The following is a 9,799-nucleotide window of genomic DNA, read 5'->3' as shown; positions in this document are numbered from 1 at the left end:
GTACCACATACACCAAGCCATATTGACAGCTAGAGGCCAGCCCTGTCTAAAGCAAACAAGCAAACACATAAGTGATGGAAACTGAAAGTAAATCTGCACTCAACTTGATACTGTACATAAAAGTGGGCACTCGTGACTCAAACTAAGAATAAAATATTAAAGAAAAACAGCAGAAATAATTCTGCAGAACAGAGTACCGGGAACGATCTTTGAGATCTAGGAAACGCACATGAAATCAAAGCGTCAAAAGCAAAAAGCACCAGGCAAACTTTATAAATTTGATTATATCAAAATTTGGAGATGTGTAATAAAAATACATAACAGGCTGGTGGCAGAATAGGCATAGGTCTTTGTAATATCTTCTAAGAACGTATTATTACCATTTATGTGTGTGATATGTGTGTGCATGTGTATATGTGTTTGAAGTGAGTATGTTTGAATGTGGCTATGCATGTGCTGGAAGAGGTCTAAAAACAGCCCTTGGGAATTTGTTCCCTCCTTCCACCTTTAAATGGGTCCTCAGGATGGAACTTAGATCACCAGGTTGATGCAGCAAATGCGTTACCAGCTGAGCCATCCCACCGTCCCCTATGCCGGTAATATCTTTATGAATGAGAATTTGATGTGAAGAATATGTAAGGCTATTGGACACTTATGACTGCAATAGGAAAGAGGAAAGAAACAGATGGGTGTTACATAAATAAAATTCCCCTCATAGGTAGAAGGCTCTTAGACACTTAATGACTGCAACAGGAAAGAGGAAAAAAAAATAGACAGGTGTTACATAAATAAAATTCCCCACATAGGTCCATTTCCCTGGGTTTTGGGCCCAGAGATGCTTAGCTGTATGTATAGTCTTGGAGGTGGCCTTATGGGTAGCAGTGACCAAGGGAGAGAAACAAGACTGGGTAGATTAAAAGTTTGAGCTGTGATCCATTATATCCCAGGCCTCTACCAACACCACGGGTGTTGCTACTACGGGGTTAGTCTCTTCAGATTCATCCTGGACTTGGGGCAAGAACTTGAGACTTCGCACACTTGCATGGCTAGTCACTGGATAGATGCTACCCCATCAGTGGGTCATGAACTGGGGTGAAGCCGGTTCCTTTAGTCAAAGGAAACACCCATGAAGGAGCTTATATGCCGTCAAGGCCAACATTGAGAGGCTGGGAACTGGGGATCTAATGTTTAAGCAGGAGCCTGAGAACTGCACCTCACCTCCACCACAGCATACGTGAAGGGAGATTCACAAGCCACACGAAAAACCGCAGATTAAAACAGCAACAAGATTCTCCTGCATGGCTCTTTTTATGGATAAAATATGGAGAGAAGTTCGATGCCAAGGGTGGCAGATGTGAGATGTGACTGCTCTTGCACACTGCTGCAGAGAGGGTGGACGGGAGAGAAGTCTGCACTGGCAGGCATCCTGCGGAGCACTCGGGCGTGATGAGTCATCTTGGGGAGCACATTGGCCTCCTGATTCACATTCAGTAGAGCATACAGAAAGTCCCCTAGCTGGATATATCCCCCAAATTATCATTCGGTTCCTTGGGAGACATCCGCAGTTACTCATGGTGAGAGTTAAAGGCTATCTTAGTTCTCCCTCACTGAAACTGAGCACTAAATGTGGCGCTCACTGCCTTATCACTCAGGCGTTCCAGGGAACACTACACAGAGGAACAGAGGTCTTGCATAGCAACGTGAATGGGTTTTAGGAAGAGTAGAAAAAAATAAATAAGGGAGGCAGAAGAAACAATGAGATGGGACACATACATAAATTAATACTGCAAAGAAATAGCTTTTGCAATAAGGTATGCAAATAAAAGGAAGCATACTACACAACTAAGAATTATTGTGGCTTGGGCAGGGAAACAGAATTTAAGATTAGGGAGAAACAGGAATACAAAGGCAACTACATTTTAAAAAGGTTTTCAAGGGGACCAACGATGATTGTATCCTTGAGCCAGGAGGTAGGATCTGCCGACGTCTCATCTTCTGAATTGAAAAGAAGCAATGACAACAGCCACGTCTTGAGCTCCAAGAGAGCAAACTCAGACTCCCCACCTGCTCTCTTTGAGATGTCTCCTGAAAGGTCACGGATTGAGTCACCCTGCCACGCACCACATCTTGCTCTTACCTGTGAAGGCAATGGCATCCGCCTCCACTGTTCAGGGGTTGAAAGGCTTGGCACCTGCACAGAGGTTCATGCCTCTGCTTGGCAGGCGGTGGGGGAGTGCCTTCAAGGAGAGGGTACTTCCCAGTCTCTAGACTAAGAATATTCCTGCCTTTGGTGCCCACGGGCACTACACCACCTTCACTGAAATACATAACCCCCGGTGCCCCTTGGATCAAAGTCAGTTTAACGGAACAACACAGCCAACTCAGAGCAACACTTTAGCTCTGGCCAAGAGAGAGGGCTCCAGATGTTGGGTGGTGTCTGGTGGAAAGGGGCTCACTGACAGGTTCCCTCATGGGTCTCTTAAGACCCTTATACTGGTAGAGAATGAACGAGGCACATTCTCTACTAGTATTGATATACTAGTTACAGCAACATTGGAGCTTCTGAGAAAGCCTGCAGTGTAATGAGACTACTGGCCAAGCTCCATATTCTTCCCAGGGCCTGTTTCAAGCCCCAAGCTGACTTGACATCCCTGACCCCTATTCAAGGTCAGATTGCAGTCCAAAGCATGGAATATAGATTAAAATCCAGAGGAATAGAGGAGAGCTGATCTGGGAGGGCTGGTGGAAGACCCTGAAAGTCAACCTGGTCACACATTCACACTGCTTTGAATCTCCTGGGCTGCACTAGGTCTTTAGTCCCAGGTGACCTGTACCCTTAGTCAGTTATCACCAGAACTGAATTCTATAAGTACATCTTCAATCAATAGAATACTTGAAAAAAAAAGAGAATCCCAAGATACATGGTAAGGGGGTCCTGTGGGCAACATGGTTTATTGATTTTTTGCTTATTGGGTCAAGAAAGTAAACTTCCCTTGGCTGCTTTAGGACTGATCTTGGGAATCTCAGGGTGAGATGGTATTCTACATCAGCTATGAAATGTTCTCCCAAGGGGCTCTTGTGTTGGGAGCTTGCTGCCCAGGTAGTATTGGAAGGTGCTGGAAGCCTTAGGAGGCAATACCTAGCTACGGGAGGTAGGTCACTGGTGGTGAGTCCTTTGGGGCTGCCTCTTGCCCTGAATCCTATAATCACTGTTTCCACTATGATGTAAAGAGTTCTGCTGCACCACATCCTCACACCATCAGGAACGAGTATCTCTGAAACTGTGAGTCAAAATAGCGCTTCCTCTGTTGCACTGTTTGCGCCTTGTCCCAGTGGTAAAGAAAAGCAGCGTATGTGGATGGATCTTGAGGCTTAAAGCTTTGTAAGTCCACCAGTCAGCTGGCGAGCGCACATGTCTCTGCAAGGGTTGATTCCCCTCCCTTTTCTTTCTCTCTTGCCGGTATAGTTTGGATCATGCTAGAGCCCAGGAGATCTTGCCTCTACTCCAGCTCAGACTTGTTTTTATTGAGTCTTAAGCAAGAAGCCCTTTCCCCAATCCTCTGCTTCTTTGTCTGCATTTCTGCATGCTTGGAAACGAAGCTAGAAAATCTGTCTTGGTGGTGCCTGGATCCGTCTTCACTCCCCTTTCTCTTGCCTTTGGGGAAATAAAAGCCGTTTTTGAATAGAAAATTATAAGAAAAAAATTTTGGTTTATCATCCCATGATCCAGGGAAGATCTGTCAGCATTAAACAGACAAGGGTGTAGGCACATAATCAGAAAATAGAATTGATATGAAAATATATCAAATGAAAAAGGAAATTCATCTCTTCCATTCCCTCTTTCTGTAGTAAGACCTTACTTACCAAAGTAAATGACAAACGACTTTTTTTTTTTTTTTTTTTTTTTGAGATGGCTGCCCTGGAACTCACTCTATAGATAAGGCTGGCCTCGAACTTGAACTCAGAGGTCCACCTGCCTCTGCATCTCATCTGGAATTAAGTCTCTGCTGGGATTAAAAGTGTTCAGAAACCACCACCCAGCTAGTAAACAGCTTCTCAAAGTGAGACTGTGTCTCCTAGGAATCTCAGAGGCCACACCATCAATATGGATGCCCAAACGTGTCCTGAACAAGAGGGACACCAATACGCATGCTAGCGTGAACAGGGAAAAGCCTTGCAGTCTTAACCCCACACAGAGAACCACAGGCAACCCAGGAAAGATGAGAGCAGGAGGAACACAGCAACCCGTTCTCCAATACCAAATGGTCAGCCCTGAAAACACATGTACAAGGGACAGTCTCCAGTCCGAGCAGGTTGTATTTATCTGTTTAGGAATGTATGTCCATACAGACATATGTGTAACAACAATGAATTAAAAAAAGAGACCATGATTTTGAAAAAGAGCAAGGGAGAGCATATGAAAGGATTGGGAGGAAGGAAAAGAAACAGGGGCACGATATAATTATATTAAAATCTTAAAAAATATAAGAAATAAAAAACCAAAAATCTCATGTAGGAAAAGCATGTAGACAGATTTATATGTAGCTTTTAAAAATATGCACAAGCAGTCATGCTATAAATGGTATTCTTGAATTTTTCTTCTTAAACTTATTATTATACATATATATGTGCATATAAATCTACTTAATTCATTTAACAGCTAAATAATAGTTCACTGCATGGACTTATAATCCAGGCCAGATGGTTTTGTATTTTTTTCTTCTTTTATGAACACCAACGTGTCCTCTTGCCCCTGGAATTCCTCCTGAAAGCCAGGCTTGGCCAAGAGCTTCAATTCAGGTGCCAATCAGGTGGAGAAGTCCCCACACCACCAAATGTTCAGGGCCAGAGCATTGTGAAACTGTCACGAGAAATATATTTACTTGTTTCCATTTTGGGAGAAAATTTCCATAACCAACGGCCAGTTCGCCACTTCTGTGGATGGCTGAACATTTTTGACAAACCTCAGTTTCTTCAAAGATAAGATTCCAGATTGAGAGAGGACCTGAAGGTCATTTGGTTTGGACCCACTTAGAAATTCCTCCTGCAGGCTTTTGCCTTATTTATTTTTACCATTTCATAACATGGAACAGCTTTCACTAACGGAGAACTTTCCATTTCCCCATACTGGCTCTTTCTTTTCCCTCCCTCATTTTAAGAAGCTTTGAGCTTTATTTAGCATTATATTTGAGGCACTAATGAGAATAAAAGAAGAAATTAAAGATTAATCCCACTCTAAACTATTGGATGTAGACATAAAGAAAAAAAATGATGCTATTGTGCATAGTGCCCAGTGAAATGTCACTCTGCTTGTATTTAAATGGCTCGCTGTGCATTACTGTGTAGTGCCCGTTATAAAGATTTGTCTGCTAGCTTCAACATTAGGATGGACTTTTTAAAAGATGTGTTTGTAGTGAGGTGTTTTAAGGAGTTTCATGACAGTAAAAGCACACAGCTTGTAACTAACATAAATATGAAATGTCACTTTTATAATACACGCAATATAGTTTGGGGGGCTTTCTGTCTGAGGAAAAAGCAGTCTGAAGAGAGGTAATCTTTCCTGTCTGAAGACTCTAGTCTACACTGGGATTTTCCCCCCGGTGCTAACCTAGAACTCCACAGGCAACACTCACAGCGCTTTGGACAAGGGAGGCTCTGAGCCTGAGTGAAGCTAGCAAGCAGGCTTCCTTTTCAAGCAACACAATATTACTAATGCCTAATAGTCATATCACACACTCAACCAAGGGGACAGTTCTAGTTAAGCAATAATTTTATGATTACACAGAAAATCACAGTTCTTCAGACAGTAAATTAATATTATATGCTTAAGCATTTGAAAGCAATTTGTACCTTTTGGTGAAGAGACCAAAATTATAATTAGGATTTTTAGAAATTAAAAAAGGAGAGGTATTTGAAGTTAATAAAATCTATCATTGCCGGGGCCTAGCAAACACAGAAGTGGATGCTCACAGTCAGCTATTGGATGGATCACAGGGCCCCCAATGGAGGAGCTAGAGAAAGTACCCAAGGAGCTAAAGGGATCTGCAACCCTATAGGTGGAACAACATTATGAACTAACCAGTACCCCAGAGCTCTTGACTCTAGCTGCATATGTATCAAAAGATGGCCTAGTCGGCCATCACTGGAAAGAGAGGCCCATTAGACTTGCAAACTTTATATGCCCTGGTACAGGGGAATGCCAGGGCCAAAAAGTGGGAGTGGGTGGGTAGGGGAGTGGGGGGGGAGTGTATTGGGGACTTTTTGGATAGCATTGGAAATGTAAATGAGGAAAATACCTAATAAAAAATTAATTCTAAAAAAAAAAAATCTATCATTGCCTCAACAAATACATATTCCCCAAATAATTAGTCCTGCCCAAGAGACCTGGATGAATAAATCAAACCAAACCAACAACAAACAACAAACAAACAAGCAAAAATCCCAACCTAGAAGCTAGTATACAAGAGGACATTTTAAAACTTTAGATGTTAGAAAAGGAAAATAGCTTTAGGTATATTGTATTTCCTTACAAGAGCACTGTGATTCTTCACCTCACTACAAACACATCTTTTAAAAAGTCCGTCCTAAGGCTGAAGCTAACAGGCAATTTTTTTAAATTACTGACACTATAGAGTAAAGCACAATGAACCATTTAAATAGAAACAGAATGGCATTTCACTGGGAAGTGTGCACAGCAGCTTTTCCCCCTCTTTATATCCAATGGCGATATTATAGGTGTACAGCTTCTAAACAGACATAAACGTTTTTTAAAAGCACAAAAGCTACAAGTTGCTCAAGAATGCTACTGCTCATATACAGGAAGTCTTACAGAAGATACAAGCTTGCTGAATTTCAGATGGTAAAAATGCTAAACTATAGCCGGGCCTGGTGGCACACGCCTTTAATCCCAGCACTCTGGAGGCAAAGGCAGGTGGATTTCTGAGTTCAAGGCCAGCCTGGTCTACAAAGTGAGTTCCAGGGCAGCCAGGGCTACACAGAGAAACCCTGTCTCAAAAAAACAAAAACAAAAAAACAAATAACAAATAACAAAAAACAACAACAAAAAAATGCTAAGTTACTGCATCTGCTAGAGTCTATCTGGTTGTTCCTCCTGCTGCAGGCTCTGGAGGCATGTGCCATTGAGAAGTCACCCTCCTGGTATTCCTTCTCTTCTCACAGTTGGCCATGACACCCATTACAGTCTGGGGAGACGGCAAGTATTTCTCTACCATAGGTTTAGAACTCTGACCCAAACTGGATTCCACCGGTTTCATCTTCTTGCATCCTCAGTTATGTCAATACTTCATAAGAGTCCTCATCACTTTCATGGTCTTAGGGAGGGTTCTGTGACTGCCCACAGCCAGTTAGGTGGAGAGGCACCTGCCCTCCTCTTTCTGGCACTTTCCCTTGCCAGTTCTTACAGCTCTGCCCCTAGAGTAGCCTTTAACACATATTGCTCTTGCCATGGCTGCTCTCCAGACATTTGAAGACAGGACTTCCCTCTAACTCTACTTTGTTATCTAAGCACTCCCCTGAGGGGGGAAAGTGCTTGCCTTGAAACAATGTGGATCCAAGTTCAACAGCCAGAACCTGTGTTAAGAAGGAAAGGAAGGAGCTGGGCAGTGGGCACATACACCTTTAATCCCAGCACTTGGGAGGTGGAGGCAGGCAGATGTCTGTGAGTTCGAGGCCAGCCTAGTCTATAGAATGAGTTCCAAGAAAAAGCTAGACATAAACTCTTGTGATCCTAGTGCTAGGGAGGTAGAGCCTGGAAAGGGTATCGTTGGGGCTCATTGATCAGCAAACTGTTTCATTGCTGAGTCCCAGGCCAGTCAGAAACCAGGCGGGAATTCATCTGGATTGTTTTCCTGTGGATTCCATACCCATGCTCCTACACATCTGCCCCCACACATATACATTTTAAATATTAAAATTAAAAAAGTGTTTCCCAGTCCCACTATGTTCCAAACTTCAAATGAACCACATTGTGTACCCCACAAAGGCTCATGCTGGGCCAATATTATTATTTGCAGTTACCACAGAACCCCAAAGGGCTTTGCATACACTAGGCACTTAATAGATGATGCTGAATGAATGCAAGGACAGATATCATTCTCTGTGTTCAAGGATCAAAGTTTGACTATACTACAGTGGGTACAAGGAACACAGTCAAAGCTAGTTATAACCTAGGGGTGATGAGAGACTAGCCGCTGGAGAAAAGGGGGAGTCCTTACCATCAGCCTTCTCATGTCTTCTCATCTGCAGCCCTTAACACATCATCCTGTCAGGACGTGTCTGCCTGCCTCTCCTCCTGTATACTTAGCTCTCTCTCAGGTGTGTTTCCCTAATATTTAACATAGGCCCTGACCTGGAGGAGGCGTTTTACAGTTGCTGTGATTCATGGATAGGCCAGTGAATCGATGAATGAATATTTCCACATGAAAAACTCACAGGAGATGGGATGGAGACATGACTCAGCAGCTAAGAATTGGACCTGCACTTCCAGAGGACCTGAGTTTGGTTCCTAGCACACACATCACACAGCTCACAATTATATCTAACTCTGGCTCTAGGAATCCATCACCTCTGGTCTCCCAGGGCACCGGCATCCATGTGTATATAGCAATCCCACAAGGCATCATTTAAAATCCCCCTATGCATAATTTTAAAAACAAAATGCTTTGTTTTCTAATAAAGAGAACTGCTTTTATTGGTATAAACTACTTCTTTCTTTCTTGCCTTTCTTGAACCTAGATATTGAACAGAGAGCTACGAATGTGCCCTTCCTGACTTACACCCTCACTTCTTGACTTAAAATTGTTCTTGCCCTCGGCTTTCCCAATACAGAACCTTGACAAAATAGAAGGGTCAGAGCCAGCATTGGGAGAAAGACATCCTAGCGTTCCATGAAGCCTGGGCATTCTATGAAACGTCTTCTGCACATACTTACTGAACACCTGTGCTGTGTCAGCTGCGCTGCCAGACAATCAGACAGCACAGCAAGACAAACAGGATGCAGTTTATCCTGTTTAGGCCAGCAGAGACTTTACAGGTAACAGTGTGTTCTGGGTGCTGTGAAGGACAACAAGGTCAGCAAAGCTTCCTGGAGGAGGACAAAAGGAGCAAAGTGGCAAATCCCAGAGGTGTGGGAACACAGAAGTCTGAGAACACAGTCAGTCCTGCCTGTGAATGATCCCTGTATACACAGGCATCAAAAACTGCACATTCAAGATATTCAGGAAGAAGACTTGATCTGTAAATGAATGTGTGCAGGCCTTTTTCTCATCACTATAATAAATAGAACAGTTATTTGCAAGACATAGCATAATAGGTATTATAAGTAAGTTAGATATGGCTTACTACAGAGCAGGCTGTATTGGAATATCACTGTAGTCATTGTGGGAAGCTAAGGCAAAAGGATTTCTTGAGTTCAGGAGCTCAAAGCCAAATTAGTAATATATTCAGACATTGAAAAATAAGTAAATAAATAAGGAAGAATATGTGTGTGTGTGTTATATTATATGGACCCATTTTATATGGGGAATTGAGAATCTGAGAATTCTGTTTCCCAAAAGGGTCCTTTATATTGACTGTATAACATAACATCTGGAGAATGAAAGAAGAGGTATGGGGACCACAGTATAGCCAGAGCAAGAACAGCAAGGGTTTTACATGCCTGCCAATGAATTTAGACTTTAAGCATGAGTGATCTGCTGAAAGATTATAAAATCTCAAAATGATTTGATTTATATTTTAAAAGATTACTGTGCCAGATGGTCAACTTTTGGTAACTATAACA

The sequence above is a fragment of the Mus caroli genome, chromosome 16, assembly GCF_900094665.2.
Source record: "Mus caroli chromosome 16, CAROLI_EIJ_v1.1, whole genome shotgun sequence".
Taxonomy (NCBI): Eukaryota; Metazoa; Chordata; class Mammalia; order Rodentia; family Muridae; genus Mus; species Mus caroli.
The sequence above is the reverse complement of the archived record's forward strand: the minus strand, read 5'-3'. Positions refer to the sequence as shown.